Source organism: Coregonus lavaretus (genome assembly GCF_964263955.1).
Source record: "Coregonus lavaretus genome assembly, chromosome: 22".
Lineage (NCBI taxonomy): Eukaryota > Metazoa > Chordata > Actinopteri > Salmoniformes > Salmonidae > Coregonus > Coregonus lavaretus.
In genome coordinates this window covers 1,045,061-1,071,725 of record NC_140009.1, presented here as the reverse complement: position 1 = coordinate 1,071,725, position 26,665 = coordinate 1,045,061, and the positions used below count along the sequence as shown (strand labels likewise).

The following is a 26,665-nucleotide window of genomic DNA, read 5'->3' as shown; positions in this document are numbered from 1 at the left end:
TGGGAAGACTGAATCTGCAATAGGTAAGCAGCTTGGTTTGAAGAAATCAACTGTGGGAGCAAGTATTAGGAAATGGAAGACATACAAGACCACTGATAATCTCCCTCGATCTGGGGCTCCACGCAAGATCTCACCCCGTGGGGTCAAAATGATCACAAGAACGGTGAGCAAAAATCCCAGAACCACACGGGGGGACCTAGTGAATGACCTGCAGAGAGCTGGGACCAAAGTAACAAAGCCTACCATCAGTAACATACTTCGCCGCCAGGGACTCAAATCCTGCAGTGCCAGACGTGTCCCCCTGCTTAAGCCAGTACATGTCCAGGCCCGTCTGAAGTTTGCTAGAGTGCATTTGGATGATCCAGAAGAGGATTGGGAGAATGTCATATGGTCAGATGAAACCAAAATAGAACTTTTTGGTAAAAACTCAACTCGTCGTGTTTGGAGGACAAAGAATGCTGAGTTGCATCCAAAGAACACCATACCTACTGTGAAGCATGGGGGTGGAAACATCATACTTTGGGGCTGTTTTTCTGCAAAGGGACCAGGACGACTGATCCGTGTAAAGGAAAGAATGAATGGGGCCATGTATCGTGAGATTTTGAGTGAAAACCTCCTTCCATCAGCAAGGGCATTGAAGATGAAACGTGGCTGGGTCTTTCAGCATGATAATGATCCCAAACACACCGCCCGGGCAACGAAGGAGTGGCTTCGTAAGAAGCATTTCAAGGTCCTGGAGTGGCCTAGCCAGTCTCCAGATCTCAACCCCATAGAAAATATTTGGAGGGAGTTGAAAGTCCGTGTTGCCCAGCGACAGCCCCAAAACATCATTGCTCTAGAGGAGATCTGCATGGAGGAATGGGCCAAAATACCAGCAAGTGTGTGAAAACCTTGTGAAGACTTACAGAAAACGTTTGACCTGTGTCATTGCCAACAAAGGGTATATAACAAAGTATTGAGAAACTTTTGTTATTGACCAAATACTTATTTTCCACCATAATTTGCAAATAAATTCATTAAAAATCCTACAATGTGATTTTCTGGAATTTTTTTCTCATTTTGTCTGTCATAGTTGACGTGTACCTATGATGAAAATGACAGGCCTCTCTCATCTTTTTAAGTGGGAGAACTTGCACAATTGGTGGCTGACTAAATACTTTTCCCCCCACTGTACATACTTATAGGAGGTGCATACAGTGCAACACGCTCTGAAAGCACTGGATGGTCTGAACCAGTATCTGTGGGTTAGAGACCTCATGGTCTGAACCAGTATCCGTGGGTTAGAGACCTCATGGTCTGAACCAGTATCTGTGGGTTAGAGACCTCATGGTCTGAACCAGTATCTGTGGGTTAGAGACCTCATGGTCTGAACCAGTATCTGTGGGTTAGAGACCTCATGGTCTTGTGTTACCACCTTATTAATAGGCAGTGTGCAGTAGGATGTGTTGATCAGTTGATTGACAGGTGCAGGACTGTAGGACGATAAACCGTAAACAGTCCTAGTATGGATGCTCACCAACCAAGGAAAGAAGAGAAGCTCTTAGCTGGTGTCCCGATATCGGACAACTCAGTATGTTGTAAACCATCCCAGAAGGAAACCGACAGGATGTGTGTCATAGCCCCTCAATACCCAGAATGTGGATTATTCTTCTTCATGTACAGAATCACAGTATGTGTCTATACAAAATCTCACAAACTCACAGTGAAAACTTCTGTTTTTCCAAAGGATGCAATTGGCACACTGCGACATGTCGTAGCATCCAGGATATAACCAAGATGTTGAATGTTTTCAGAAGAAGACCTTGTGACTTTAACATAAACCTTACAAAACCAACCACCATGACCAATATGTTTTATAACCAACTATGACTAAAGGTTACCGTGACACTGTGAACGTTACAGTGAAAGGAAGTTGGGCTGTACATCATCATTCATGTTTTCAGAGGAACATCTTGAGGCTCAAGGTAAACCTTACACAACTAACCATGACCAATACACAGCTAACCACGACCAATACACAGCTAACCATGACCAATACACAGCTAACCATGACCAATACACAACTAACCATGACCAATACACAGCTAACCATGACCAATACACAGCTAACCATGACCAATACACAGCTAACCATGACCAATACACAACTAACCATGACCAATACACATCTAACCATGACCAATACACAGCTAACCATGACCAATACACAGCTAACCATGACCAATACACATCTAACCATGACCAATACACAGCTAACCATGACCAATACACAGCTAACCATGACCAATACACAGCTAACCATGACCAATACACAACTAACCATGACCAATACACATCTAACCATGACCAATACACAGCTAACCATGACCAATACACAACTAACCATGACCAATACACAGCTAACCACGACCAATACACAGCTAACCACGACCAATACACATCTAACCATGACCAATACACATCTAACCATGACCAATACACAGCTAACCATGACCAATACACAGCTAACCACGACCAATACACAGCTAACCATGACCAATACACAGCTAACCATGACCAATACACAGCTAACCACGACCAATACACAGCTAACCATGACCAATACACAGCTAACCATGACCAATACACAGCTAACCATGACCAATACACAGCTAACCATGACCAATACACAGCTAACCATGACCAATACACAACTAACCATGACCAATACACAGCTAACCATGACCAATACACAACTAACCATGACCAATACACAGCTAACCATGACCAATACACAGCTAACCATGACCAATACACAACTAACCATGACCAATACACAACTAACCATGACCAATACACAACTAACCATGACCAATACACAGCTAACCATGACCAATACACAACTAACCATGACCAATACACATCTAACCATGACCAATACACAACTAACCATGACCAATACACATCTAACCATGACCAATACACAACTAACCATGACCAATACACAGCTAACCATGACCAATACACAGCTAACCATGACCAATACACAACTAACCATGACCAATACACAACTAACCATGACCAATACACAACTAACCATGACCAATACACAGCTAACCATGACCAATACACAACTAACCATGACCAATACACATCTAACCATGACCAATACACAACTAACCATGACCAATACACAGCTAACCATGACCAATACACAGCTAACCATGACCAATACACAACTAACCATGACCAATACACATCTAACCATGACCAATACACAACTAACCATGACCAATACACAGCTAACCATGACCAATACACAGCTAACCATGACCAATACACAGCTAACCATGACCAATACACAGCTAACCATGACCAATACACATCTAACCACGACCAATACACAACTAACCATGACCAATACACAGCTAACCATGACCAATACACAGCTAACCATGACCAATACACATCTAACCACGACCAATACACAACTAACCATGACCAATACACAGCTAACCATGACCAATACACAACTAACCATGACCAATACACAGCTAACCATGACCAATACACAACTAACCATGACCAATACACAGCTAACCATGACCAATACACAACTAACCATGACCAATACACAGCTAACCATGACCAATACACAACTAACCATGACCAATACACATCTAACCATGACCAATACACAGCTAACCATGACCAATACACAGCTAACCATGACCAATACACAGCTAACCATGACCAATACACAGCTAACCATGACCAATACACAGCTAACCATGACCAATACACAACTAACCACGACCAATACACAGCTAACCATGACCAATACACAACTAACCATGACCAATACACAGCTAACCATGACCAATACACAACTAACCATGACCAATACACATCTAACCATGACCAATACACAACTAACCATGACCAATACACAACTAACCATGACCAATACACATCTAACCATGACCAATACACAGCTAACCATGACCAATACACAACTAACCATGACCAATACACAGCTAACCATGACCAATACACATCTAACCATGACCAATACACATCTAACCATGACCAATACACAGCTAACCATGACCAATACACATCTAACCATGACCAATACACAGCTAACCATGACCAATACACAGCTAACCATGACCAATACACAGCTAACCATGACCAATACACAGCTAACCATGACCAATACACAGCTAACCATGACCAATACACAGCTAACCACGACCAATACACAGCTAACCATGACCAATACACAGCTAACCACGACCAATACACAGCTAACCATGACCAATACACAACTAACCATGACCAATACACAACTAACCATTACCAATACACAACTAACCACGACCAATATGGAATATAACTAAGTCTGACTAATACTATTATGAGTAATATTATTCTAAAGGCTACTAAAACACAGTAATGTCAACGGGACAGAAAGCTGAATCTTCCTAGGAGAATATTGTGTTCTTCTTTTAGTGGAACAGTTGAATGAGAGAAAGGGAAGTGAGTAACTGAAAGTGTGAGTGAAAGAGGGATGAGAGGGGAGTGAGGGGGGGGTGAGAGGGAGGTGAGAGGGAGGTGAGAGGGAGGTGAGAGGGGGGTGAGAGGGAGGTGAGAGGGAGGTGAGAGGGGGGTGAGAGGGGTGAGAGGGGGGTGAGAGGGAGGTGAGAGGGAGGTGAGAGGGGGGTGAGAGGGAGGTGAGAGGGAGGTGAGAGGGGGGTGAGAGGGGAGTGAGAGGGGTGAGAGGGGGGTGAGAGGGAGGTGAGAGGGAGGTGAGAGGGGGGTGAGAGGGAGGTGAGAGGGGGGTGAGAGGGGAGTGAGAGGGGTGAGAGGGGGGTGAGAGGGAGGTGAGAGGGAGGTGAGAGGGAGGTGAGAGGGAGGTGAGAGGGGGGTGAGAGGGGGGTGAGAGGGGGGTGAGATGGGGATGAGAGGGGGGTGAGAGGGAGGTGAGAGGGAGGTGAGAGGGGGGTGAGAGGGAGGTGAGAGGGAGGTGAGAGGGGGGTGAGAGGGGAGTGAGAGGGGTGAGAGGGGGGTGAGAGGGAGGTGAGATGGGGATTAGAGGGAGGTGAGAGGGGGGTGAGATGGGGATGAGAGGGGGGTGAGAGGGGAGTGAGAGGGGAGTGAGAGGGGTGAGAGGGGGGTGAGAGGGAGGTGAGAGGGAGGTGAGAGGGGGGTGAGAGGGAGGTGAGAGGGAGGTGAGAGGGGGGTGAGAGGGGGGTGAGAGGGGGGTGAGATGGGGATGAGAGGGGGGTGAGAGGGAGGTGAGAGGGAGGTGAGAGGGGGGTGAGAGGGAGGTGAGAGGGAGGTGAGAGGGGGGTGAGAGGGGAGTGAGAGGGGTGAGAGGGGGGTGAGAGGGAGGTGAGAGGGAGGTGAGAGGGGGGTGAGAGGGAGGTGAGAGGGAGGTGAGAGGGGGGTGAGAGGGGGGTGAGATGGGGATGAGAGGGGGGTGAGAGGGGGGTGAGATGGGGATGAGAGGGGGGTGAGAGGGGAGTGAGAGGGGGTGAGAGGGGGGTGAGAGGGGAGTGAGAGGGGTGAGAGGGGGGTGAGAGGGGTGAGAGGGGGGTGAGAGGGGGGTGAGAGGGAGGTGAGAGGGGGGTAAGAGGGAGGTGAGAGGGAGGTGAGAGGGGGGTGAGAGGGAGGTGAGAGGGGGTGAGAGGGGAGTGAGAGGGATGAGAGGGGAGTGAGAGGGGAGTGAGAGGGGAGTGAGAGGGAGATTAGAGCGGGGGTGAGAGGGGGCAAACATTGTGGATAAAAACATCCACTAGGTGGCTCAGTCCTGGTCCTGGTCCTGGTCCTGGTCCTGGTCCTGGTCCTGGTCCTGGTCCTGGTCCTGGTCCTGGTCCTGGTCCTGGGTGTGTGCACTGCTGGTTTCCATCCTTCACCTCAATCTAAGTGTAAGTAAAAGAGAAGAGTGTAGGCGAGAGATTGTTCTCCTTCCAATCTAATCAATCAATCAATTAACTACCAGGTAGACAAGACAACCAGCAAAACTGTGTCTCCCCAGGCTCCAGGGCCATTGGATATGTCTACCATTGAGGAACAGTGGAGCTCACCAGGCAGGCAGGGAGAGAGCACAGGTAGGCACTAGGACCTTCAGGCAGCCTAACAGGAGGGTGGGAGTAGCTATGGGACTCCTCTGTAACTTTCGGAACAACTCTTTCCAAAAGAGAGTGGGAGGCATACCAACACACACAGACACAGTGGATGGATCAGGAGCTGCATCTAAGGCTTTAAAAGATTACGTCGGATTGGGAGTTTGGGATAATTCTGACGGAGAGGACAGTGAGAAGTTGAATATATCACTCTTTGGTTCACTGAAGGAGGAGAGAGGGAGTGAGGGACCAAGGGAGAGCTTAGACGGAGGTAAGTGTCGGTGTGTGTGTGTGTGTGTGTGTGTGTGTGTGTGTGTCTGTCTGTGTGTCTGTGTGTGTGTGTGTGTGTGTGTGTTTGTGTGTGTGTGTGTCTGTGTAATATCATGTCTGTTTTGTCCATACCTGTTATTAAGTGAAAGTGGATCCTTCGAGTTTCATTTGTAGCAAACAGAAGCTAAATAGGAGGCCCCGCAGACAGAAACTAATCAGAGCCTACCAGAGTAACTAATCAGAGCTACCAGAGTAACTAATCAGAGCCTACCAGAGTAACTAATCAGAGCCTACCAGAGTAACTAATCAGATCCTACCAGAGTAACTAATCATTGCCTACCAGAGTAACTAATCAGATCCTACCAGAGTAACTAATCAGATCCTACCAGAGTAACTAATCAGATCCTACCAGAGTAACTAATCAGATCCTACCAGAGTAACTAATCAGATCCTACCAGAGTAACTAATCAGATCCTACCAGAGTAACTAATCAGAGCCTACCAGAGTAACTAATCAGAGCCTACCAGAGTAACTAATCAGAGCCTACCAGAGTAACTAATCAGTGCCTACCAGAGTAACTAATCAGTGCCTACCAGAGTAACTAATCAGTGCCTACCAGAGTAACTAATCAGATCCTACCAGAGTAACTAATCAGATCCTACCAGAGTAACTAATCAGATCCTACCAGAGTAACTAATCAGATCCTACCAGAGTAACTAATCAGATCCTACCAGAGTAACTAATCAGAGCCTACCAGAGTAACTAATCAGTGCCTACCAGAGTAACTAATCATTGCCTACCAGAGTAACTAATCAGAGCCTACCAGAGTAACTAATCAGAGCCTACCAGAGTAACTAATCAGTGCCTACCAGAGTAACTAATCAGATCCTACCAGAGTAACTAATCAGATCCTACCAGAGTAACTAATCAGATCCTACCAGAGTAACTAATCAGAGCCTACCAGAGTAACTAATCAGAGCCTACCAGAGTAACTAATCAGTGCCTACCAGAGTAACTAATCAGATCCTACCAGAGTAACTAATCAGAGCCTACCAGAGTAACTAATCAGAGCCTACCAGAGTAACTAATCAGAGCCTACCAGAGTAACTAATCAGTGCCTACCAGAGTAACTAATCAGATCCTACCAGAGTAACTAATCAGTGCCTACCAGAGTAACTAATCAGATCCTACCAGAGTAACTAATCAGATCCTACCAGAGTAACTAATCAGAGCCTACCAGAGTAACTAATCAGAGCCTACCAGAGTAACTAATCAGAGCCTACCAGAGTAACTAATCAGAGCCTACCAGAGTAACTAATCAGTGCCTACCAGAGTAACTAATCAGATCCTACCAGAGTAACTAATCAGATCCTACCAGAGTAACTAATCAGATCCTACCAGAGTAACTAATCAGTGCCTACCAGAGTAACTAATCCGTGTCTAAAGTATTGGAGAGTAAAGGAATGGTTTTCTATCTTTAGAACAGAGTTTCAACAGAACATGACAGTGAACTGTGACAGACAGAGTTTTCAGGTGAATGGTTGTACAAATATGCTTAAATGTAAATGTATATAGTTGTAGTAATCCTCTTCTCTATGCTGTGATCCTGTGTTAGTTAAACAGTCACTCTGTTACCTGTTAGAAAGAGGTGGGAGAGGGAGGGAGAGAGGGAGGGAGGGAGAGAGGGAGGGAGGGAGAAGAGAGAGGTGGGAGAGGGAGGGAGAGAGGGAGGGAGGGAGGGAAAAGAGAGAGGTGGGAGAGGGAAGGAGAGAGGGAGGGAGGGAGGGAAAAGAGAGAGGTGGGAGAGGGAGGGAGGGAGGGAGGGAGGGAGGGAGGGAGGGAGGGAGGGAGGGAGAGAGAGGTGGGAGAGTGGGAAGGGAGGGAGGGGGGATAGAATAGGGATAGGATAGGGTGAGGAGGAGGAGGGGAGGGGGAGGGGAGGGGAGGGGAGGGGAGGGGAGGGGAGGGGAGGGGAGGGGGAGGGGGAGGGGAGGGCGAACTTCAATGGGAGCAAGTTCAGTGTTTAGAAAACCCAAGGGACCTCAGGTTACACGAACTCTCTCTCTTCTCTCACCCCTCTCTCTTCTCTCAAACTCAAATCCAAGCTGCTTTATTGGCATGAAAAACATTGTGTCAATATTGACAAAGTAACAATTTATAAAATATACATCGTAATAAAATAGTACATGATGATAATAATAATAATATAATAATAATATAAAATAGAGATAATAAAAAAGTAATTATAAAAAATACCTTTATAATAGAAAGAACAACAATAAAATGGTAACAGTCAACAGAATAAATTGCATAAAGTAGTTCAACTAATTAAAGTATAAAATGAACTTCTATTATAACTACTGAAATGAACATGCTTCTATTATAACTACTGAAATGAACATGCTTCTATTATAACTACTGAAATGAACATGTTTCTATTATAACTACTGAAATGAACATGCTTCTATTATAACTACTGAAATGAACATGCTTCTATTATAACTACTGAAATGAACATGTTTCTATTATAACTACTGAAATGAACATGCTTCTATTATAACTACTGAAATTAACATGCTTCTATTATAACTACTGAAATGAACATGCTTCTATTATAACTACTGAAATGAACATGCTTCTATTATAACTACTGAAATGAACATGCTTCTATTATAACTACTGAAATGAACATGCTTCTATTATAACTACTGAAATGAACATGCTTCTATTATAACTACTGAAATGAACGTGCCACCACTAGAAGCATTTATACCTCTAATATCTCTGTCTACTACCTACTAAAACTATAACTAACTGTCCTCATCACCAATTACATCAGTACTACAACTACCATCATCATTACTACTACTACTACCACCACCATCACTACCGTCATTAAACTAGTACCGTTACCATCACCCCTACTACCATCATCATTACTACTACTACTACCACCACTATCACTACCGTCATTAAACTAGTACCGTTACCATCACCCCTACTACCATCATCATTACTACTACTACTACCACCACCATTAAACTGATATCATTACCATCACCCCTACTACCATCATCATTACTACTACTACTACCACCACTATCACTACCGTCATTAAACTAGTACCGTTACCATCACCCCTACTACCATCATCATTACTACTACTACTACCACCACCATCATTAAACTGCTATCATTACCATCACCCCTACTACCCGTACCACTACTATTTGGTGTAATAATCATGACAATAATATTTAAAAAATATTTAAAAAATAATTACACTTACATTTTAGTCAATTAACACAGTCAAAGCTTGATGATTAGTTGGTTTCTTTTGAAGCATTCCCCAAAAGTTCTCATTAGGTTTCCAGGTACGTAATAACCAGTGATGTTTTTCCAGCAAACCAAAATTGGTGCAGAGAAAGTTCCCAAAACATTAGTTAGGTTCACATTGCAATAACGTTCCCAGAATAGTTCATTAGGATGTGGGAACAGTCTGGTGGGAACATTGTGGGGACATCATAAAATATATCTCCCCAAAACACAAAAAAACTGTCCAGTTGTGTGGATGATTCTACAATGTTTATTTTAGGGTGCAAAAAACATTCACCTGATGTTACAACAATATTCCCAGAAGACATTTCGTCTGTTCTTTAAAGGTTCACAGAACATTTAATTAGGTTGTGGGAACAGTGTGGATTCATTACAAAACACAAAATCTGCTCAGTTGTGATGACATTCATACAATGTTTAAGTTAGGTTGCACAGGACATTGCCTTAAAAATGTTGCAAGAATATTCTTCTGATATTCACAAAGGTTGCACAGAACATTCCCACAATGTTGCATAATGTTCCACAATTTCCAGATAATCTGTTTTTATGACGTTCATAGCATATTTGTTTTGGTTTAACATAATATTCCATTTATGGTCACGCAATATACATTTTACCTTGTCTTGGAGGTCCTCAGAACATTACAAGAACATTTACAAAATGTTACATTTACGTTTTAACTAATATTACCACAACATTCTCAGCGTGCAAAAGAAAGCAGATTGGAAAACATCCCCATTATGTTCCACTCTAGACTGAATGGCAATCTGCATTTAATGACTGTATTGTAGGCCCACTACAAGGTGATATAGAAACACAGCATTTAATCATACAAACACAACCATATTTTTTTTTACATTTCTTACATTGACATGTGGGGTTTGAACATGCAATGTTTCATTCTCAAGCCAGGTCCATTATCCTCTGCACCACCAGGGAAACTCTCTAACATCTTCTTTTTCAGTATTTAGCCATGGCAGTATGGCCAATCAGGAATTCCATACTTCCTTTTTAGCCTTCTTCGACATACAGTGGATTCGGAAAAGTATTCAGATCCACTTTTTCAACATTTTGTTACAGCCTTGTAATAAAATTGATTAAATTGTTTTTTTTCCCCTCATCAATCTACGCAATATCCCATAATGAAAAGCGAAAACAGATATTTAGAACTGCTTGCAAATTGATTACATATAAAAAACAGAAATACCTTATTTACATAAGTATTCAGACCCTTTGCTATGAGACGACTCGAAATTGAGCTCAGGTGCATCCTGTTTCCATTGATCATCCTTGAGATGTTTCTACAACTTGATTGGAGTCCACCTGTGGTAAATTCAATTGATTGGACATGATTTGGAAAGGCACACACCTGTCTATATAAGGTCCCACAGTTGACAGTGCGTGTCAGAGCAAAAATCAAGCCATGAGGTCGAAGGAATTGTCCCTAGAGCTCCGAGACAGGATTGTGTCGAGGCACTGATCTGGGGAAGGGTACCAAAACTTTTCTGCAGCATTGAAGGTCCCCAAGAACACAGTGGCCTCCATCATTCTTAAATAGAAGAAGTTTGGAACAACCAAGACTCTTTCTAGAGCTGGCCGCCCGGCCAAACTGAGCAATCAGGGGAGAAGGGCCTTGGTCAGGGAGGTGACCAAGAACCCAATGGTCACTCTGACGGAGCTCCAGAGTTCCTCTGTGGAGATGGGAGAACCTTCCAGAAGGACAACCATCTCTGCAGCACTCCACCAATCAGGCCTTTATGGTAGAGTGGCCAGATGGAAGCCACTCCTCAGTAAAAGGCACATGACACATATACAATGGCGCTGGAGGAGATGGGTGTCGTTTTACGGGCTCCTAACCAACTGTGCTAGTTTGTGTGTTTTTTCGCATTGTTTGTAACTTATTTTGTACATAATGTTGCTGCTACCATTTCTTTTGACTGAAAATAGCTTCTGGATATCAGGACAACGATTACTCACCTCGAACTGGACAAAGATCTTATGATAACCTGTAGACTATTTACCAAGAGAGTTTTCATCTATATTTTTCGTAGCTGTCTATTTACCACCACAAGCCGATGCTGGCACTAAGACCGCACTCAACGAGTTGTATAAGGCCATAAGCAAACAAGAAAATGCTCATCCAGAAGCGGCGCTCCTAGTGGCCACTCAACCAGCTGTATAGTGCCAGTGACTTGCTCAATACGGAAGTGGTCAGATGACTCAGATGCTAAACTACAGGACTGTTTTGCACAGACTGGAACAGTGAGTGCATACATTATTTTATTTTTTTCATACTGGCCCCCCGTGGGAAACAAACCCACAACCCTGCTCTACCAACATCCCTGCCGGCCATTCCCTCCTCTACCCTGCCAATTGTGCACCGCCCCATGGGTCTCCCGGTCACGGCCGGCTACGACAGAGCCTGGATTCGAACCAGGATCTCTAGTGGCACAGCTAGCACTTCGATGCAGTGCCTTAGACCAGTGCACCACTCGGGAGTCCTGTTGTAGTTGCTAGTTGCTAATATAAATAAAACATCTCAAATTAGCTAATCACTTTAGCGGTAACTTCTTTGAGGTATTTTCTGAACAGCTTCTCCCTTATTTATGTCTCCTGTTGTCAGTTTGAACACACCGTTTTTCTCACTCATTTGTGGCTCCGAAATTCAAAAATGACTGTTGGAACTCCACAGCAGAAAATATGTGATTCTTCTTGCTAGGCTATCACTTACAGTGCTTTTAAATTGCAGTTTGCGTGTACCTTTATCCAGAGGTAATAAAAAAATTATAGCTAGTGTCAGAAATAATTATATGGATTTAATATACAGTGGGGGAAAAAAGTATTTAGTCAGCCACCAATTGTGCAAGTTCTCCCACTTAAAAAGATGAGAGTGGCCTGTAATTTTCATCATAGGTACACGTCAACTATGACAGACAAAATGAGAGAAAAAAATCCAGAAAATCACATTGTAGGATTTTTAATGAATTTATTTGCAAATTATGGTGGAAAATAAGTATTTGGTCAATAACAAAAGTTTCTCAATACTTTGTTATATACCCTTAGTTGGCAATGACACAGGTCAAACGTTTTCTGTAAGTCTTCACAAGGTTTTCACACACTGTTGCTGGTATTTTGGCCCATTCCTCCATGCAGATCTCCTCTAGAGCAGTGATGTTTTGGGGCTGTCGCTGGGCAACACGGACTTTCAACTCCCTCCAAAGATTTTCTATGGGCTTGAGATCTGGAGACTGGCTAGGCCACTCCAGGACCTTGAAATGCTTCTTACGAAGCCACTCCTTCGATGCCCGGGCGGTGTGTTTGGGATCATTGTCATGCTGAAAGACCCAGCCACGTTTCATCTTCAATGCCCTTGCTGATGGAAGGAGGTTTTCACTCAAAATCTCACGATACATGGCCCCATTCATTCTTTCCTTTACACGGATCAGTCGTCCTGGTCCCTTTGCAGAAAAACAGCCCCAAAGCATGATGTTTCCACCCCCATGCTTCACAGTAGGTATGGTGTTCTTTGGATGCAACTCAGCATTCTTTGTCCTCCAAACACGACGAGTTGAGTTTTTACCAAAAAGTTCTATTTTGGTTTCATCTGACCATATGACATTCTCCCAATCCTCTTCTGGATCATCCAAATGCACTCTAGCAAACTTCAGACGGGCCTGGACATGTACTGGCTTAAGCAGGGGGACACGTCTGGCACTGCAGGATTTGAGTCCCTGGCGGCGTAGTGTGTTACTGATGGTAGGCTTTGTTACTTTGGTCCCAGCTCTCTGCAGGTCATTCACTAGGTCCCCCCGTGTGGTTCTGGGATTTTTGCTCACCGTTCTTGTGATCATTTTGACCCCACGGGGTGAGATCTTGTGTGGAGCCCCAGATCGAGGGAGATTATCAGTGGTCTTGTATGTCTTCCATTTCCTAATAATTGCTCCCACAGTTGATTTCTTCAAACCAAGCTGCTTACCTATTGCAGATTCAGTCTTCCCAGCCTGGTGCAGGTCTACAATTTTGTTTCTGGTGTCCTTTGACAGCTCTTTGGTCTTGGCCATAGTGGAGTTTGGAGTGTGACTGTTTGAGGTTGTGGACAGGTGTCTTTTATACTGATAACAAGTTCAAACAGGTGCCATTAATATAGGTAACGAGTGGAGGACAGAGGAGCCTCTTAAAGAAGCAGTTACAGGTCTGTGAGAGCCAGAAATCTTGCTTGTTTGTAGTTGACCAAATACTTATTTTCCACCATAATTTGCAAATAAATTTATAAAAAATCCTACAATGTGATTTTCTGGATATTTTTTTCTCATTTTGTCTGTCATAGTTGACGTGTACCTATGATGAAAATTACAGGCCTCTCTCATCTTTTTAAGTGGGAGAACTTGCACAATTGGTGGCTGACTAAATACTTTTTTCCCCCACTGTATGTCCAGTTATTGAGCATGTCCTCAAAACTCAAATAAGCATAAAATCGTCCTTATTTAGCATATCAAAAAACATATCAACATCCTGATATCGACCTCAGTCAAGAGCATATGCATTGTATTTGCTGAGAAAATATACTATGTAGGCCTACTGTCAGTATTTGTCATCATATAGAGAAGATAAGATGTCCACATAGGCCTATCTCAGGATATCTAAAGAGTCAATATCCGGCCATACCATGTATGATATCCGAAGGGAATCCAAAAATGATTTGTGCATGAAAGAAAAATATGGATTTCATATTTGACAAATTTTTGAGCATGTGCTGAAAACTCAGAAATGGATCAGAAATCGTCCTTATATTCAGCATATCAAAATCATATCAAGATCCGGATATGGACCTCAGCAAAGAGAATCATATTTGGAATCAATATAGCATATTATCTTGAATGTGCTGAGAAAACCCAGATATGCGACGTATACAGTCAGTATTTGTCAACAGGAAGAGAGAAAATAGGATGTCATATCTCAGCATATTTAATGAGTCATAGGAAATAGTAGTGATACTCAGAGTAATCCCAATATCATAAATGTCTAAAAGACATCTGGATTCAGAATGTCAGGATATGGTGCAAACCTTTTCGCCCAGTGTTGTTAATCACTCCCTGTTTACAGGCACTTTCCCCACTGCACTATAAACTGCTACGGTGAACCCCTTCTGAAGAATCGAGTAATCTAGATTCTTCAGCTATTAGAAATTTTCGGCCAATCTCCATTCTTCCATTCTTAAGCAAAATGTTTGGTTTTCAAACAGCTAAATGATTTTAAGGGCCAACTGTATTTAAAAAAAAAATCCAATCTGCACAGTTAGTTAAAGTGGTAAATGATCTTAGAGCCAACACAGATGGCAAACAGCTCTCTATCCTTGTACTCTTGGATTTAAGTGCTGCATTCGACTCTGTTGACCATGATGTCCTTCTGGACAGACTGGAGAGGTGGGTTGGCCTCTGTTGACCATGATGTCCTTCAGGAGAGGTGGGTTGGCCTCTGTTGACCATGATGTCCTTCAGGACAGACTGGAGAGGTGGGTTGGCCTCTGTTGACCAGGATGTCCTTCTGGACAGACTGGAGAGGTGGGTTGGCCTCTGTTGACCATGATGTCCTTCTGGACAGACTGGTGAGGTGGTTGTCCTCTGTTGACCATGATGTCCTTCTGGACAGACTGGAGAGGTGGGTTGTCCTCTGTTGACCATGATGTCCTTCAGGACAGACTGGAGAGGTGGTTGGCCTCTGTTGACCAGGATGTCCTTCTGGACAGACTGGAGAGGTGGGTTGGCCTCTGTTGACCATGATGTCCTTCTGGACAGACTGGTGAGGTGGTTGTCCTCTGTTGACCATGATGTCCTTCTGGACAGACTGGAGAGGTGGGTTGTCCTCTGTTGACCATGATGTCCTTCTGGACAGACTGGAGAGGTGGGTTGGCCTCTGTTGACCATGATGTCCTCCTGGACAGACTGGAGAGGTGGGTTGGCCTCTCCGGTCTAGTTCTAAATTGGTTAAGGACCTACTTAACCGGTAGAGAGTTTTTTGTCATCCTTGGTGAACATAACTCAGAGAAAATACATATCACATGTGGCGTTCCACAAGGTTCGATTTTGGGTCCGGTACTGTTCAGTTTATATATGTTACCCCTTGGCAGCGTTATCAGAAAGCAAAACTTTGATTTTCACTGCTACGCTGACGATACACAACTTTACATTTCTGTGTCACCAGAGGATTTTAGCTCCACGGATAAATTATTAGGCTGTATTAGTGATTTAAACGCTTGGATGGCTCACAACTTCCTCCAGCTAAATCAAGACAAGACCGAGGTACTTATAGTTGGAGCCAAAGCACAGAGAGAGAATCTGGACGCACATTATAATTCACGGGCAATAAAGATAAAACACCAGCTAAAAACCTAGGTGTTGTTTTAGATACTGAACTCAATTTAGAATCACACGTTAGGAATGTGACCAAAACAGCTTTTTACCACCTGAGGAATATTACCAAGGTGTGTCCGTTTCTCTCTCAGGCTGATACAGAGAGACTCATCCATGCTTTTATTACAAGCAGGCTTGACTACTGTAATGCTCTCCTGTCTGGTCTACCCAAGAAAGCCATTGGTCAACTGCAAAACATACAGAATGCTGCAGGATGGGTACTGACCAAGACCAGACAGAGAGCACACATTACACCGGTTTTAAGTTCTCTGCACTGGCTGCCTGTGAGTTTTTAAGTTATGTACCCAGTAGGTCCCTCAGGTCCTCTGGCACTGGCCTTTAACTATCCCAAAGCCCAGAACCAAGAGGCATGGTGAGGCAGCCTTTAGTTACTATGCCCCCAGCCTCTGGAATAGCCTGCCAGAGAACCTAATGGGGGCTGAAACTGTGGACATTTTAAAAAGAGATCTTAAAACACACCTTTTTAGCTTTGCTTTTCCTCAGGAGGCTTTTTAGTCATTCAGTTTTATTGTTATTCTTTAGTTTTTTATCCTCTCATGTTTGTTGTAGTAAATATTTCAGTTTTTATTTTCATTGTTTTTATTAGTTTTCTTCTGTGAAGCACATTGCGTTGCATTCCATGTCTGAAATGTGCTATATAAATAAAGCTTAATTTGATTTGATTATTCTGTACAAACTGCTGATGTTTACACAGCCACTCTTCTTATATGGGAAGCATGTAAATATTCACCCCCCTTGGCATTTTTCCTATTTTGTTGCCTTACAACCTGGAATTAAAATCGATTTTTGGGGGGTTTGTATCTGGTGCAAACAGCCCAGTACATCACTGGGGCCGAGCTCCCTGTCATCCAGGACCTCTATACAGTATCAGGCGGTGTCCGAGGAAGGCCCGAAAAATTGCCAAAGACTCCAGCCACCCTAGTCATAGACTGTTCTCTCTGCTAGCGTCCGGCAAACGGTACCGGAGCATCGGTTCTCGGACCAACAGGCTCTGTGACAGTTTCTACCCCCAAGCCATAAGAATGCTAAATAGCCAGACTGCTAAATAGTTCAATAATGGTTACCCGGACTATCTGCACTGACCCAATCTTACACACACTCTATGCACACTCACAAGACTATATTTAGCAAATAAGGCATGAGGGGGTATTTGTCCAATACACCACGGCTAAGGGCTGTTCTTATGCACGACACAACGCAGAGTCCCTGGATACAGCCCTTAGCCGTGGTGTATTGGCCATATATCACAAACCCCCAAGGTGCCTTATTGCTATTATAAACTGGTTACCAACGTAATTAGAGCAGTAAAAATAAATGTTTTGTCATACCTGTGGTGTACGGTCTGAAATACCACGGCTGTCAGACAATCAGCATTCAGGGTTGAACCACCCAGTTTATAAATACACACCATATTCACACACACACACACTACACTGACACTCTCACACAAAACACAAACACATTCACATACACTACATACGCACACACACACACACTATCCTGATGCCAAGTCACTTTACCCTGCCTTCATGTACATATCTACCTCAAATACCTTATTATTATCTATCCTGATGCCTAGTCACTTTACCCTGCCTTCATGTACATATCTACCTCAAATACCTTATTATTATCTATCCTGATGCCTAGTCACTTTACCCTGCCTTCATGTACATATCTACCTCAAATACCTTATTATTATCTATCCTGATGCCTAGTCACTTTACCCTGCCTTCATGTACATATCTACCTCAAATACCTTATTATTATCTATCCTGATGCCTAGTCACTTTACCCTGCCTTCATGTACATATCTACCTCAAATACCTTATTATTATCTATCCTGATGCCTAGTCACTTTACCCTGCCTTCATGTACATATCTACCTCAAATACCTTATTATTATCTATCCTGATGCCTAGTCACTTTACCCTGCCTTCATGGGCGGCAGGTAGCTTAGTGGTTAAGAGCGTTGTGCCAGTAACCGAAAGGTCGCTTGTTCTAATCCCTCTGTCGATGTATCCTTGAGCAAGGCACTTAACCCTAATTAGTCCTCTAAGTCACTCTGGATAAGAGCGTCTGCTAAATGACAAAAAAATAAAATAATACAAATTATACCTCAAATACCTCGTACCCTGCACATTGATCTGGTACTGTTACTCCCTGTATATAGCTCCACATTGATCTGGTACTTCCTGTATATAGCTCCACATTGATCTGGTACTTCCTGTATATAGCTCCACATTGATCTGGTACTTCCTGTATATAGCTCCACATTGATCTGGTACTTCCTGTATATAGCTCCACATTGATCTGGTACTTCCTGTATATAGCTCCACATTGATCTGGTACTTCCTGTATATAGCTCCACATTGATCTGGTACTTCCTGTATATAGGTCCACATTGATCTGGTACTTCCTGTATATAGGTCCACATTGATCTGGTACTTCCTGTATATAGCTCCACATTGATCTGGTACTTCCTGTATATAGCTCCACATTGATCTGGTACTTCCTGTATATAGCTCCACATTGATCTGGTACTTCCTGTATATAGCTCCACATTGATCTGGTACTTCCTGTATATAGCTCCATTTGTGTATTTTATTCCTCCTGTGTTACTATTTTTCTTTTTATTATAATTGTTTAGCTACATCGTTGGGAAGGGCTCGTAAGCAAGCATTTCACGGTTAAGTCTAGACCCGTTATATTCAGCGAATGAGACAATTAAAAATAGATTTTAATTTGATTTTAACTCTCTTTGTCCTCCCATCTCGCCTTGACATGACGCTCCTGACTCAGACACCAACAGAGGAAAACAGATTATGTTACAACACCACAGGAGGACCTACACACATAGACACACACAACCTGCTTACAACAATAAAACATATAAAAATAAAATGTGGCATTTTCCCGAGTCGGACAGGACTTGTTTTCGGACATTTACATTTTCACCACTTCCAGCTACATCTGGTCTCCCATCCAGGGACCCTGCTAAGCTTCACGGGCAAACCAGGGTCACATATTGCTGGAACAAAATGTGCCAAAACTTACAACTGGAAAAAGGGTAGCGAAAGCAAAGGCCAGGGAAACATAACCGAAGATAGGGAAAATTGCAGGAAAGAGGGAGGTGTTTTGTTTAATTGCTTTATCATTTTAAAACAAATTCACTGAAAACTATTTTTTGCATCCATTTGCAATTCATTTGCTCTCGCATTTATTATTTCCTTGCAATATTTTGTTTATCAATACTTTTGGGTTTTATGTTCTACTATCAATACTTTTGGGTTCATGTTTTGCTTTCAATATCATTATTTTTGTTTTTGCAATGCTAAGGATTTTGTTCTCGCCTTCAGAAGTTTTCTTGATATTAATGGACCAAAAGTAACTCACTAACTAGAGGATTGCACCATAAAACACTGTTACTCCATTTAAATGTCTTTAAAGCGGCAATTCTCAATTGAAACATTAACAAAGTGTTCAGCCCACCTCAGTTTCGGTAAAAAGCTGTGGGAAAGGGGCTGGAGAAAATTCTCAAATCCAAAGACTACGGATCCATGATGTAACATTTTTAATTTTTAAAGCTGCAAAATGTCACTTTTTGGGGCGTCCCGACTAAATTCACATAGAAATGTTTGTTATAGATCTGTCATTCTCATTGAAAGCCAGTCTAAGAAGCGGTAGATCTGTTCTATCTGCGCTATTTCTATACTTCCCGTTCTTTTACTTTCGGTTTTGTACACCAGCTTCCAACAGCTTAAAGTAGAATTGTTTTGGTGATGGAAAATATATTTCACAGCAGTTTAGATTCTCTACTCTATAATGGCTTGTTTTGTCACATAAACTGAAATGAGGCAAACTGTTAGAATTTTAGCAACCAGGAAATGGCGGATCTATTTCTGCATAGTGCATCTTTAAACAGACGGATTTTTTTGGTGATTTTCTATTATGCTAATCACATGTAAAAAAAAATATGTATTTCCAGTTTCCTATGTGAAAAAACGTTGAAATGTGAAAATCTCACTTTCACATGTGCAATTTCAAGTTCACATGTGAAAAACAATCACGGAAAAGTTTTTCACATATGAAACTGCAAATTGTGATTGTTTTTTCATATGTGAATTTGTAATTCCCGAGTGGCGCAGCGGTCTAAGACACTGCATCTCAGTGCTAGAGGCGTCACTACAGACCCCCTGGTTCGATTCCAGGCTGTATCACAACCGGGCCGTGATTGGGAGTCCCATAGGGCGGCGCAAAATTGGCCCAGCGTCGTCCGGGTTTGGCCGGTGTAGGCCGTCATTGTAAATAAGAATTTGTTCTTAACTGACTTGCCTAGTTAAATAAAGGTTAAAAAAACAAAAAAACAATGCTACAACATTCTTACTGATACTGTATCTATATTCAGACCCCTTGACTGTAGCTTCCGTCTGGCCACTCTACCATAAAGGCCTGATTGGTGGTGTGCTGCAGAAATGGTTGTCCTTCTGGAAGGTTCTCCCATCTCCACAGAGGAACTCTGGAGCTTTGTCAGAGTGACCAAATATATATATTTTTTAAATCCACATGTGAAAATCTAATTTAACGTTTACTCCAATGTTTGTGAACAAAGTAAATTTAAACAAACACTGCATAGCCTAAAAACACGGTTCACCCCTAGATCTGATGTCCGCGCTCCCGCAGAAATCTAATTAGCATATAAAAAACTCCCCTAAAAAATCTGTCTATTCACATGTGAATGTTGTTCTTATATGAAACTGCACATCAGATTCTCACGTGAAAGCTTTCAACATGTGAAACTGCACATTTCTCATGTGAGGTGAAAACAACATGTTAAAAGTTGGTGTTAACGTGAACACTAAATATAATACAAGCTAAACATGTGAAAACAGCTATTTCAAATGTGAAACTGCAAATTTGCCATGTGTTTTTATTGTAAGGGGGCACACACAGATTAATCTCTCCTCAAAAACAAACATAGCTCTCCGCTTCCACACACACACACACACACACACACACACACACACACACACACACACACACACACACACACACACACACACACACACACACACAGACAGACAGACAGACACACACACACACAGACACACACACACACACACACACACACACACACACACACACACACACATACACACACACACACACACACACACACACACACACACACACACAGACAGACAGACAGACAGACAGACAGACACACACACACACACACAGAGACACACACGCACACACACACACACACACACACACACACACAGACAGACACACACACACACACACACACACACACAGACACACACACACACACACACACACACACACAGACAGACACACACACACACACACACACACACAGACACACACACACACACACACACACACACACACAGACACACACAGACACACACACACACACACACACACACACACACACACACACACACACACACACACACACACACACACACACACACACACACACTTCCCTCCCAGGCCAAATCCTAACCTGAACCTGAATGTGTGAGACAGTGGGCTGATAGTGAGCGTGTTGTCTCATGCTCAGGGCGTGACAGATCAGTGAGAGTGACATGGAGATTCCTGACACGCACACACACACTCGCACGCACGCACACACACACACACACACACACTCACTCACTCATACAACCTTCCAATAAAATGTGAAATTTGCAGTTTCACATGTGAAAATTGCAGATGTGAAAATCAAATTTGCAGTTCTACATGTGAGAAACATTCATATGTGAAAATCTAACAAGTAGAATTGCAAATTCTGTAATGCCATTCTGTAAAAAGGTTACTTAGCCTACCTATAATAATTCAAGTGCATTCCAAATAATCCAATCATTATTATTTATTTCTGAGCTATCGACTCCATTAAGACTGTAGTTGCATTGATATACATGTCAACTTAGCACTACCAACAGGGAGTGTTAATGCTGCATGGCTCTCTTCTTCCTACGTTGGTACGGGACTGTTTTCCGGTTTGTATGCATGGTAACGTTTTCAAATTCTAGAGATAACATGTTTAACATAACTGTGGTTTTCTTAACATTTTTATTTTTCACCTCACTGACCAACGCCCTTCTCCCCCGATTGCTCAGTTTGGCCGGGCGGCCAGCTCTAGGAAGAGTCTTGGTGGTTCCAAATTTATTCCATTTAAGAATGATGGAGGCCACTGTGTTCTTGGGGACCTTCAATGCTGTAGAATGTCTTTGGTACCCTTCCCCAGATCTGTTCCTTCGACACAATCCTGTCTCGGAGCTCTACGGATAATTCCTTCGACCTCATGGCTTGGTTTTTGCTCTGACATGCCTTTCCAAATCATATCCATGTCATTATGGGGTGTTGTGTGTATATTGATGAGGAAAAAAAGTTTTTTAATCCATTTTAGAGTAAGGCTGTAACGTAACAAAATGTGGAAAAAGTAAAGGGGTCTGAATACCTTACGAATGCACTGTACCCAAAGTGCTGCTTGTTCACCCTAGTTCCTCTCCATGTACTGGTGGAGGAAACCGGTTCTTTTTATGCTGAAAGACAAATTCCAGAAAAATAGGCTAGAGTTAAAACATGAATTCATTAATCTCCTATAGCTTGTTATTGCCTGTTGACAGCTACAGCTGTAGTACAATTCACCAGCTAAAAAAACAAGTCCAGTTCAACCTGCTTCCAGCAACACAGCAACATAACTGATTTAGCAAACATTTAACTTCATAATTACCAGCTAGCTAGGTGTAAATGGTATTCATCTAGCTAGCCAGCTAGTTTAACATGCAAAAAAACGGCCTACACCTAAATCTATAATCCAATCTAGATAGCTATTTAGCCATCATTTCATTCATGGCTAGCTAGCTAGCCAACTTAGCCTGTGTCCCTATCGCCTAACACGGGTTAGCATTCTCACCACAGTGGCTATTTTCAGTAGGTAAACAAGACAAACTGACAAACATGAAAATGATTATCATCATATCATGCATGGCTTGCCTTAGCACATCAGCAATAAACATTCTAACGCTAGTTAGCTAGCTAGCGACCAACAGAATCCAGCTGGCCAACTAACGTTAGCTAGCAGGCTACCAGTATGCAAATGTTTAGCTAGATAGCTCTAGCTAGCTAGCTAGCTAACAATAGCTAGAAATGAAAATGACTATATGATACTGTGTTCAGCTAATAAAGCATGCACATAATAAAGTAGCTAGGAAGCTATTTTAACTGTAGACTCCTGTGTAGTTATGGATTATGATTCATGACAGACTGAAACACTTTGAAAATATCCTTCCCACTTGGCATCAACCCGACATTGATGATTTCCTTCCACAGAGCTGCATTGATGCCACAAGCTGAATTCAGGGCAACACTGTTATTAAAAGCTATACCTAAACTTTGCATGTTGTCCATGATGAAAATATGAGTAAATTCTATGATCTGTGGATTTTTCTAATATTCCGCGGTTGCAGATAGCAGGACGTGCCACTTGACAGAAGGCTTGACAGAATGGACTTTTTATCTCATGAATGTCCCAGTCCCCTCATTTTTTCAACCAATCATGGCTGAGCAAGATTCTGTATTTTCTCCTTGGCTAAACAGCTTTGTGATTTTACATTTATTATTAATATTTACAGATTACATAAAAGTTTGTTATTAAGGCCGTCAAACGCCCCAGATGAGCTACGGTGTCACATTTTGGTTGATTTATTAATATTTTAGAAACGTATAGAAACTGTTTAGAAAATTATTATTGTGTGAAGAATTATATGGAACTATTATTAACATTGCTATTGTGACACCCGGTGGATACTTTTGGATTGACCTGTAGTATAGGCGGCAGGAAACCTAGCGGTCGATGTGCCCTTGAGCAAGGCACTTAACCCTAATTGCACCTGTAAGTCGCTCTGGATAAGAGCTTCTGCTAATTGACAAAAATTGAAAAAAAAAATTATGGTATGGGGTTATGGGTAAAGATGGCGTCCGAGTTAAATGGAGCCTGTATGTAAGATGCCTTTACACCGACAGTTTTCTGATTGTATATTTTGTCTATAATATACAACAGCAAGGCCACAAATAAAGCAATGCATATAACATAACAAAACAGACACCAATTAAAAGGTAGACTCAGCAATATGACGTAGATGCAGAAAGTAAACAGCATAGTGGGTCAATTTCCATAACAACTAAGAGCGTTGAAGAACGAGCCTCAACTTCTCCACTGTTTTGGTTCCCTGGCTACCACTTGAAACAGCGTGAAGCGAACCGTGCACATGCACAGATACTGTGTGACTGTGTGACTGTCTGACTGTGTGACTGTGTGACTGTGTGACTGTGTGACTGTGTGACTGTGTGACTGTGTCACTGTGTGACTGTGTGACTGTGTGACTGTGTGACTGTCTGACTGTGTGACTGTGTCACTGTGTGACTGTGTGACTGTGTGACTGTGTGACTGTCTGACTGTGTGACTGTGTCACTGTGTGACTGTGTGACTGTGTCACTGTGTGACTGTGTGACTGTGTGACTGTCTGACTGTGTGACTGTGTCACTGTGTGACTGTGTGACTGTGTGACTGTGTGACTGTGTGACTGTCTGACTGTGTGACTGTGTCACTGTGTGACTGTGTGACTGTGTGACTGTGTGACTGTGTGACTGTGTCACTGTGTGACTGTGTGACTGTGTGTCTGTGTGACTGTCTGACTGTGTGACTGTGTGACTGTGTGACTGTGTGACTGTGTGACTGTCTGACTGTGTGACTGTGTCACTGTGTGACTGTGTCACTGTGTGACTGTGTGACTGTGTGACTGTGTCACTGTGTGACTGTCTGACTGTGTGACTGTGTGACTGTGTCACTGTGTGACTGTGTGACTGTGTGACTGTGTGACTGTCTGACTGTGTGACTGTGTCACTGTGTCACTGTGTGACTGTGTGACTGTGTGACTGTGTGACTGTCTGACTGTGTGACTGTGTCACTGTGTGACTGTGTGACTGTGTCACTGTGTGACTGTGTGACTGTGTGACTGTGTGACTGTGTGACTGTGTGACTGTGTGATTGTGTGACTGTGTGACTGTGTCACTGTGTGACTGTGTGACTGTGTGACTGTGTGACTGTGTCACTGTGTGACTGTGTGAGAGCGAAGTCTTGCATCTCACTCATCTCAATATCTGCAGTGTTGCTAATGGCAACATCATTTCGCTGAGTCTACCTTTAACTAAGAATAAAATATTTAATTTATAATAATCATTTGCAAAAAAGTTTACTCTCTTGCTTCAGAGGATGTGCTTTGATTTTGTCGTCACCATGTGCTATTTGTTCAATATTCACAAATACTGCAATTGATCTGCTACTGTGGTTTACGTAGCATTTTTTACAGTAACGTCCAAAATTCATCAAATATATCCTGGCCGTTGAATATTTTCCCACAATGCAATGTAATGAATGGTAATCTACTGTATTCAGGTTATACAGTATGTTACTGTTGATTTTACAGTAATTTACTGTGACAATGGTCTGGATTTATTTTACAGTGTGTATACACTTCATCATACTGTACATTTAACATCAACATCTATATATTTAGCCTGTATTACACACCCATATGTCTACCCCTAGTAAACACCCATATGTCTACCCCTAGTAAACACCCATACGTCTACCCTAGTAAACACCCATACGTCTACCCTAGTAAACACCCATACATCTACCCTAGTAAACATCCATACATCTACCCCTAGTAAACACCCATACATCTACCCTAGTAAACACCCATACATCTACCCCTAGTAAACACCCATACATCTACCCTAGTAAACACCCATACATCTACCCCTAGTAAACACCCATACATCTACCCTAGTAAACACCCATACGTCTACCCCTAGTAAACACCCATACATCTACCCCTAGTAAACACCCATATGTCTACCCCTAGTAAACACCCATACGTCTACCCTAGTAAACACCCATACATCTACCCTAGTAAACATCCATACATCTACCCTAGTAAACACCCATACATCTACCCTAGTAAACACCCATACATCTACCCTAGTAAACACCCATACATCTACCCTAGTAAACACCCATACGTCTACCCTAGTAAACACCCATACGTCTACCCCTAGTAAACACCCATACATCTACCCCTAGTAAACATCCATACATCTACCCCTAGTAAACACCCATACGTCTACCCCTAGTAAACACCCATACATCTACCCTAGTAAACATCCATACATCTACCCCTAGTAAACACCCATACGTCTACCCTAGTAAACACCCATACGTCTACCCTAGTAAACACCCATACATCTACCCTAGTAAACATCCATACGTCTACCCCTAGTAAACATCCATATGTCTACCCCTAGTAAACACCCATACGTCTACCCTAGTAAACATCCATACGTCTACCCCTAGTAAACATCCATACGTCTACCCCTAGTAAACACTCATACGTCTACCCTAGTAAACACCCATACATCTACCCC

General features: G+C 42.7%; 1 protein-coding gene across 1 annotated transcript in view; it reads left to right on the top strand.

Annotated features, from left to right (window-relative positions):
• The first annotated feature begins 6,187 nt into the window (after window positions 1-6,187).
• Window positions 6,188-26,665, top strand: part of LOC311149371 (nerve growth factor-like) — an 89,684-nt gene continuing 69,206 nt past the window's right edge. The window contains exon 1 of the mRNA XM_084186539.1: window positions 6,188-6,381. The gene's annotated coding sequence lies outside the window, so the exon portion shown is untranslated. The remainder of the gene's footprint in view (window positions 6,382-26,665) is intronic.